This window comes from Diabrotica virgifera, chromosome 6 (genome assembly GCF_917563875.1).
Source record: "Diabrotica virgifera virgifera chromosome 6, PGI_DIABVI_V3a".
In the NCBI taxonomy this organism is placed as follows: Eukaryota; Metazoa; Arthropoda; class Insecta; order Coleoptera; family Chrysomelidae; genus Diabrotica; species Diabrotica virgifera.
Genome location: NC_065448.1, coordinates 11,236,349 through 11,246,634, shown reverse-complemented (window position 1 = coordinate 11,246,634; position 10,286 = coordinate 11,236,349).

The window sequence follows — 10,286 nt, the reverse complement described above, 5'->3', positions numbered from 1 at the left end:
GAATTAATTTGAACTTGTTCGGCAGTGTCTACACAACCTGAATACGGATTAGAAAAAACAAAAATTTTTAGGATTTGTTTTTTTCAGTTGTTGCTTTTTAGTAGATTCTTATTGGTTTTAACTAGTCAGTTACATTTGTCGCAAATTTCGAATGAAGGTATCAAAGGAATGACGGATTCAAAGGAGCGTCGAGTCACCGAATAGTGTAGGAAACAGAGGTTGAACCTCGTAAAATGGACACAAGTCCGGTTTTATTTTTTTTTCTGGTATATCAAGGGGTGCTTATTATGAGACTAACTTTGTATTAAAAAATTTCGCCCCGGAACCCCCGTTTCATCCCTTTAAAGGGGGTAATTTGTGGCTTTTGCGAAACGTAGCCCTTCCTGTACGTTCTGCAAAAAATTTACTTATAGTATAGTATAGTTAATCCAAAAGATGGCATAACCCAGACATCCAAAGTGAAAGTTATCCTTCAACACCAAATTGTTCTATATGGTCCACACAATGTCCAGAGAAAAGTCACACCATTTTAGAGTCAGGTTTGAGGGGGAGAGGGGGGAGCAATCGGAAAGATCGTAGTTTTTACGGTTTTCGTCAATATTTCTAAAACTATGCGGTTTAGCATGAACAACCCTCTATACAAAGTTGTTCTACATTAAATTTGAAATAAAAAATGCCCTATGCATAATCTTTCTAAAATGAATGGTTCCAAAGTTACGGAGATGCCTAACCCAAACATCCAAAGTAAAATTTTTCCTCCAACACCAAATTGTTCTGTATGGTCCACATATATTGTTCAGTAAAAAGTTACACCATTTTGAGCGTCCGGTTTGGGGGGAGATTGGGGAGAAGTCGGTAAATTAGTAGTTTTTTACGTTTTTCGTCAATATTTCTAAAACTATGCTTTAGCGTAAACAATGTTATATACAGAAATGTTCTTAATGAAATTTAAAACAAAAAATCTTGTATATATAATTGTTATAACATCAACGGTTCCAGAGTTACGGAGGGTGAAACGTCGAGGTTTTTAATACTTTTTATATTTTTTGGGCAATGTATGGTATCCAGACATCCAAAGTAAAAGTTATCCTGTAACACCAAATTGTTCTATATGGTCCACATAATGTTCAGAAAAAGTCACACCATTTTGAGCGTCGGGTTTGGGGGGAGAGGGGGGAGAAATCGGTAAATATAAAAAGTATCGAAAACCTTTACTTTTCACCCTCCGTAACTCTGGAACCGTTGATTTTATAACAATTATGTATAGAACCTTTTTTATTTTAAATTTTATGTAGAACATTTTTCTATAGAACATTCTTTACGCTAAAGCACAGTTTTAGAAATATTGATGAAAAACGTAAAAAAACTACTAATTTACCGACTTCTCCCCCATCTCCCCCCCAAACCGGACGCTCAAAATGGTGTAACTTTTTACTGAACATTATGTGGACCATACAGAACAATTTGGTGTTGAAGGAAAACTTTTACTTTGGATGTCTGGGTTAGGCCTTTTTTTGGACCAATTATACTATACTACCTCCGTAACTTTGAAACCGTTCATTTTAGTAGGGTTATGCATAGGGCCTTTTTTATTTCAAATTTAATGTAGAACAATTGTGTATAGAAGGTTGTTCATGCTAAAGCGCATAGTTTTAGAAATATTGACGAAAAACGTAAAAAACAACGAATTTACAGATTTCTCCCCCCTCTCCCCCCAAACCCGACGCTCAAAATGGTGTGACTTTTTTCTGAACATTATGTGGACCATATGGAACAATTTGGTGTTGGAGGATAACTTTCACTTTGGATGTCTGGGTTTGGGTCTAACTATACCATACTATTAATAGTAAAATAAAGATGACTATATTTCCTACTATTTATTTCCCGACAGCATATGTCTATCACCCACCGTTTAGCGGTGGGTGGCGCCCCAAAGTTGACAAATTTTTAAAAAAGATGTTTTTAAAAAAATTATTTTTCCCTAAATTGTAATGAAAATTAAAAAGAAACCCTACGGTAATTAATAACAAATAAGTGGCTGATTTTTTGGTATAGGTTTCATTTAAGGGCAATTGCAATTTTTTTAATTACAGGGTGTTACATTTAAAAAAACCCCTTTTTGTACCATCTGAACCGCCTATGCTAGAGTAAAAAAACTTTGAGCGATTATCCATGTACTAGTGCTATTTAAAAATTTGTATAATGCACCCCCATATTTCCCCCGGCACCACCCCAAAAAAAGGAGAATTAATAAAGAAAATAATAAAAAATTGATTTTGGGCCATCACTGTGACTTTAGGGTGCAAAGAAAATGAAATATGCACAGGTCATAATGTGTAGCAGACAGTGTGTTCTTTTATTTTCTATAAGCACGTTATCCATAAAATGAATCGGTGACAAAAAAAAAACTGGAGCCCGCCAAAGCATTTCTGAGGTTTACGGCGCCACTGTGCCGTAACGGTTGCTTATACGAAAAAAATGCATAGGACCTTATTTGTAGAGAAAATAGTAGTCTTTAATTCTGTATAAGTTTTGTTTTAAAAAATGCATAGGTATCCCAAAAAAACCCTATTGATGGAGCATATCTCCATATGGGTCAAAAAGCAAAAAAAAAATATTTTTTTTCAACCCCCCCTTTATTTATTTATTTTTGGCTACAGGGGTTGTATTAAGAAATCGCTTTTGGTGTCCATTAATGGGTAATAAGAACGTGCACAAAATAATATATGAAGCATTTTAATAAAGGGCATGGTGTGTGAAGGATTCCAAGAAAATCACTTTCTTTATTTTTTTGGGGTGGTTCCGAAAAAAAAATGGGGATGCATTATAGAAATTAGTAAATAACACCAGTACATGGATAATCGCTGAAAGTTTTTTTACTCTAGCATAAGTTTTTTTACTCTAGCATACTTTCTTTTGAACTTTTTCTAAAATATCTGAAACATGGCAAATTAATATAGAAATATCAAAATGGTCGAGGTGGGAAATCAAACTTATATCTCAACCGTTCTCTATAGTTGTTGCGATATCGACTATTATAAACGCTCTTTGAGCTACCTAGATATTTCTTTATTTTTTATTGCTTTTACACTATACATGCTTTATCCAAGTCTTTCCTTGGTACACTGGTATTTGCCTATTATATTTTCACAATACCCCGATGGTTGATCATAAAGAATGTAGACCAATATTTTGTAGGTCACGTTTTGGAGGGTAATTCCTCTGTAGTTATCACGAATTCCTTGATCTATTTTCTTGTCAATAGATACAATTATTCCTATGTTCCAGTTTTTTGGTAGTTTTACCTGCTTCCAAATCAGTTCTACTACTTATACAATAGGTCAGATTTTTTGTGCCATTTGGCTCAGAAGGAATGCCATCTGGCATCTGCTCCAGGGGTTTTGTTTTCTTTCAATTTTTGTATTGCTGTGGTGACTTCTTCCTCTCTTGAGATGTTATCTTTCTCTCTTCCGTCTTCCATGCCTTCGAGCTGGACTTCTGCTTCTTACAAACTCATCTTACTTCTACAATTTCTTATATATTCTGTTTCTAACTATTGAGAATCTAGGTTTGAATTCCTTTCTGTTCTGGTTGTAGAACTTTCGCGTTCCTATTTGTGTGTTATACTTCTCTAGTTCTTTTAGTTGGTTTTCTAAATGCGCATTCTTCTTTCTTTTCAGTACCTATTCGTTTTTCATCTTGTCTCAGCTGCCTATATTCTTCTTTAGTTGTCTCGTTCTTTATCCTTGGAGCCAATTAACATCTTCAATTATACATCATGTACTACAAAACGTCATCTAGCTTACCTTCTAAGACTTTCCTCAAATTATTTAGCTATCGCAGAGTTTTTAACGCTTATACTTTAAACCTTTCCTATTTAACACCTCTGATTTTCTTTGCATTGGAGATTCTAGCTTTTATTTTCGATTGGACTAGGTAGTGGCCCGAGTCTATGTTTGGCCCGCGTCTTGCACATACGTCTATTTTGACGCTGAAATGTCTTGCGTCGACCAATACATGGTTGATTTAATTTTGTGTATTACCTTATAAAACTTGATAGAGAAGTCGGCGGAATACAACAAACCATTGGCACTGATATTCGTGGACTACGAGAAAGCTTTTTATACCATAAACCAGCAGAAAATGTTAAAATAATTGACATAATGCCGAATAGACCATCGCTACACTAACATGATAAAATATATATAGGTACCACAATAGGCTAGCGTAAGACTCTCTGATCAACAAACTAATAAATTCTGTATGCAGCTAGGAGTACGGCAAGGAGACACCATCTCACCAAAGCTGTTCACAACGCTTTTAGAACACACTTTTAAGAAGGCAGATCTGAACGAAAATGGTATCAATATAAATGTAGAGAAGCTCAGTCATTTGAGATTCGCAGATGACATCGTCCTATAGCCGATCGTATGGATGATGCAATAATATTGTTGAACAAGTTATATCACGCTTCCTTAGAGGTCGGACTAAAGATTAACATCAACAAGACGCAAATAATGACTAGTCTGGTGCTAAATCGTAATATTGTTGTTGATCGAATGGATATAGAGCAGACTGCATCTTATAAGTACTTGGGACATGAAATTCGGTTGGGAAGAGATAACCAGACGTGTGAGCTCCCACGTCGCATCGGATTAGCCTGGGCAGCGTTTGGTAAACTGAGCTATGTATTTAAATCGGACTTACCCATATGCCTGAAAAGGAAAATCTTTGACCAGTGTGTATTGCCTGTAGTCACTTATGACGCGGAAACATTAACACTCACAAAAAAGGTAGTGAACAAGATTCGCATAACTCAGAGGGCTATGGAGCGCCAGATGTTGGTTGTCTCCCTGAGGGACCGAATCCCAAACGAAGAAATACGTCGTAGAACAAAAACAACGGACGCCGTCGAAAGAATCGCGTCGCTCAAGTGAAATTGGGCAGGATACGTCGCCAGATTGTCAGACAACCGATAGACAAAACGTATTGTCGAGTGGAGGCCACGAGAAGAAGCACTACGGAGCAGAGGACGACCACCAACCAGATAAGCTGACGATCTGAAGCGTATTGTCAGCAACTGGATGCAAGCCGCACAAAACAGAGAAAGATGGAAAGAGCTGAGGGAGACCTATGTCCAGCAGTGGACGAGTACGGGTTGATGATAACGATTACCACCAAGGCTTCTCCATGTTACCTATGTATATCTTTGTGCATAAAGCATGTGCTGACAACGACCATCTTCATTAAGGTGGCTAAGTGTATTAGGCGAGATTCGTTGTTGTTCGACCCTTCATGCAAACCATGTGGTTTTATGTAGTTTCCAATGGTTAGCACGTATTCCCTCTCCTTATCTATCTTTGCATTAAAATCTCCTACGAATACTGTAATCAATTCTTTACTTTATTCTATTTCTAACAGTTTATTTTCATTGAAAATACTTAATTTATTAGTTTTTAAACTTATTTGCACACTAAAACATATACTAACAAGCTGAAAATGCGAGCATTGTCATACCGAAAACTTTGTTTATTTACGTATTTTAATTCATAATATGGAAAATTGCTATTATGAAAAGTTGTTTAGAATTAAAAATTATGTTTTAATGTGCAATTATATTATTCTAATTTAAATGTTGTGAACTATAAAGGTACTTTACTCTTGATCGAAATTCATATTTTTTATAAACCTCGTATAAAATTAATAAAATTTGATATATGATGGTTGCATCATAAATCTTAGACCATGAAGAGCTTTTTATGAAGAATAACTTTTCTTCGTCAAATTAAAAATAAAAGAGTTATAAATGAAAATGTTATTGGTATCCATAATTTGAGAAAAATCTTCAAATATTTTTTTCCATTAGAAGGATGTAATTGTACATATCAGGCCATAATTTTTTATTCCAAACAACATTTCATATAATCGATTCGCTAAACTTAGACACAACTGGCTAGTGATTTTAGTAAGTAATTTTACGAATTTGGCAAAAAAAAAATTACTAAATATTTAATAATTACTAAATAATTAGTAATCTTGCCAATTTTGGCAAAATTGGCAAAAAACAAAAAAATTACCTACTAAAATCACTAGCCAGTTGTGTCTGAGTTTAGCGAACCGAGTATACCTAATAACAATTTTCATTTCATAACAAACCGAACAGTCCATTTATCAGTAGGTACTCCCATTAAAGGGGAGGCCGTATACTCGTATAAACCTTTTTAAAATTGTTAATAAATTATTTCTTTCAAAATATACTCAAATTGTATTTTTGAACATCGTATTTATTTTATATAATAATTAAATTCACTATCAAATGTCATTGATATTTTATTAATACTTTATTTAAAATTTAGTTTGACATTCACGAAGTGTCAAGTTCAAATATTGTAAATAACTTATGCTTTGCTTAACAAATTCAGATTAAAAACTAGCCTACTTACTAGCAACGATTTCAGTTGACGTTTAGTGTGTCGGCAGAAAATAAAAGGATTGTGACGTCACATTTTAGATTTTGAGGTCGATTATCTCAAAGACGGTTAGAGATATCGAAATGCCGTTTTCAGATTTGGATTCAGAAGACAAAACTACATAAGAATCCATCGATAAATATGCTCTAAGTATTGCAGGAGCGGCAACGCAATAACACACAGACTTTGCGAATTTATAAACGAAAAGTTTCCGTTGAAAACTTATCATTTACATATACCTACAATTTATTCGATACAATTTATAAAGCGCACTTGCCATCGAAATTATGACTGAGTCCGTTCAACACAAGTTCTCTTATTTATAGTAGTTCTACCCTGTTCTGGAAAATGGTAGAATGAATCTCGAACAGAGGCGTGCAGTCCATGGAAGCGGAGGAAGCACCGCTTCCCTATTTATACTTCGATATAAGAAAATATATTATTAATTAATATTTAATAATCAAACATTTTTGCCTAATCCAAGTAATCTACATATTATCTAGGCAAAAGGCATTGAAAAATATTAAAAATTAATCGCGTACGAACGAACTCAATATGCACAATTCAACTATTCGGTCCACTCCTGACAGAAGCGCATCTAAAAATCGCCGCTTGTCATACAGTTGTCCCGTTTAAAAATTGGTCAGGGTTCAATGACCGCACCCACTAGTCGCGCGAATTTTGGTACTCTGGAAGCGATCGTCCTATCGCCTTCCCGAAATTGAGATGCTCCGACTGTTACTGCTGCTAAGGGGTGCTTAGTAGGTATTACAGGGTATTACATACATTCGCTTAAAGAATATTTTGATTTAAATTTTTTGCAGAGATTTTACTGATCTTTTATTTGACATTTTACACAAATCAAATGGTATTGCATTTTGTATAAGACAAATTGATGACTTTATTAATACGATAATTAAAAAAACGAGAGAAGTTTAAAAATATTTGGGATAAAACTGAACATATGGGGTTTGAGCATGAAAGAAAAATAATGAAGATTGATAATTTCGGACACAGAGAGACAGAGAAAACAGAGGAAACAAAGAGACCTTTTGATAATATTCTACAACAAATGAATTCTAGCTTTCAAAATTTTAACGATTTAGAATTTGTAGAATTATATATAATCTTAATATTTCTAATTATAATTCATCAAAATTTCCCACAGAGGAATTTATTTCACAACGATTAAATAAGGAAAATTTTTTGATATTCCAGCTTTGCATTAACATTTAAGTGTACTTTATGAAACAACTGACATTAATGATAAAGAAATAACCAGAAATCTGGGATTTCTGTATAACTACTGTTTTAAACAAGTCACTGTGTGAAGTGGTTAAGTTGTGTGAATTAGTACTAACTATCCCAGCCACAAGTGCATCAGTTGAACGAAGTTTTGCAGTATTAAGATGCATTAAAAGTTTCAAATTAAGAGTTTAAAAGAAATTCAACAAGCGAAGACAGACTTTGAAAGTTAGCCCTATTATCCATTGAAAAAGACTGCATTCAACAATTATCATAAGTTGATAGGAGAATAGACCTCGAGTATAAATGAGTGTCATTTTAGTGAAAGTTTTTTGTTGTGGAAAATGCCTCGGAGTATAAATTTTTTTTTACATAGGATTCTTCTTTAGAAAACCAAGATCGGCGCGAGGACTCAAGGCCCGAGCTAGCAATACAGATCAATGATAGGTCACTAGTCACTAGAATTAGCGGGAATAGAGTGCCTCACGCATTCACGCGTCACGGATTTAGTGTGTGAGTCCTTGTACCCAAGACGTCTCACATAAATACTTTGCTGATAGAGAGCCCCTGCGCATCAGAGTGTTATCAGGTGGGAAGTGGCTCGACCCTCGACCCTTAAGAAAATATTTTTATATCCTTATTGAATCGCTTCCCCTTTCGAAAAAGTCACCGCACGCCGCTGATCTCGAACCACTAAAATGCTCGGCGAAGAATCTGGAGGTAAAACTTGTTCCGTACAAACTTCAAGAACGGTGCGGAAGGTATACCGTTGCAGGTCTGACGCCTTGTTTATTGAGTAGGGGACTGGCAGACAATTAGCTACGTAACAATACCTTTATCTCATTACTCTGAGCTAATTAGCAAAATACAAGGAAAAGTTATATACTAGCAATTTTATTGCTGGAATCGAATCTTATTATTGTATGTATTAATAATATAGGTATGCAAAGTCCACAGATAGTGTGCTACTTTTTTTATAAACAAAATGGCGCCCAAAAATCGTGTTTTTTCTTCAATTTTTGCTCTATAACTCCAAAGATTTTAACTTAACACCAAAAACTTCGACAAAAACTTTCCCCGGAAAATGCGGGTTTTTCCAACAAAATCTTTAATTTTCAACTAAAATTTTAGATAAGTAATTAGTAATCAATAATTAAATAACTTGATAACGTAAAAGCTCTTTTCATATAGATTATAATTCCAGAAGCCGATGGAAATTAAATAGACAGTTTAGCAACAATTGAATTGTTAATTAAAAATTTACGGTCGCTATAATAACCACAATAATTACGATGCATAAGAATAACTATGATTTTTTATAAAAAGATACTATACCTATCTAATGTACTTTACAGAATTGAAATTCGACTATTTAAGCGGCCTCAAGAATATTTTAAAATTATAAACAATTTTTTGGCTTATAAACAAATAAAATATCTCGGGAAATAATAAACTAAATTAAATCGTGAAAACGATATTGGAAAAACAGCGGCATGGCGCTTCTTTTAGAAGAAAAAACGTTTAATTATGATGAGTGGCTCCTGAGATACAGCCGGTCAAAATTGACCGAAATTTACGGCAAAGATATAAACAATTGGATCATAATTTTGAAACCGTCAACTTTTTATTTTTGTCCTCTTTCTCCACACCAATTTTTATATCTTTAGAATACTCACAACATATATTATTATAATAAAAACTATCGATAATACATGTGAAAATTGCCAAAAATACCAAAATTCCAATCAAAAATTAGGTTGGAGCAAATGTAATCTCAAAATTCAAAATCGGCATACGTTAAAAAAGTGCATTTTCTCGGCTTCCCATGGAGCGATTTTCTTCATTCTTTTTTTGTTTTAAAGTAACTCGAGTATAGCCATCTAACTATCGCATTATTAAATGTCAAACTTGCTTTTGTTTTGTTATAATAGATTAATTTATTTATACGAAAAAAAATAAATATTTTTTTCAGTTGTAGACTTTCTTTAGATAAACTTACTTCAAGTGTACCTTTTAATGTTAAAAATACAAATATTTTCATTTGAAAGCTGTATAATTATTTAAACAATTTTGTTTAAATAAATTAAAAATTTTTGTTATAATAAATAAATTAATTTATTATAACAAAACAAAAGTAAGTTTGACATTTAATAATGCGTTAGTTCCATGGCTCTATTCGAGTTACTTGGGAGCAAAAAAAGAATGAAGAAAATTGCTTCATGGGAAGCCGAGAAAATGCATTGTTTTAACGTATATCGATTTTGAACTTTGAGGGTTACATTTTCTCCAATCTAATTTTTGATTGGAATTTTGCTATATTTGTCAATTTTTACTGGTAATATCGATAGTTTTTATTATAATAATATATGTTATGATTATTTTAAAGATATGAAAATTGGTGCGGAGAAAGAGGACGAAAACGAAAAGGTGATAGTTTAAAAATTATGATCCTATTTTTTATATCTTTGCCGTAAATGCCGGTCAACTTTGACCGATTGTATGTCAAGAACCACTCATCAAAATTAAACGACTTTTCTTTTAAAGGAAGCATCCTGCCGCTTTATTTCCACT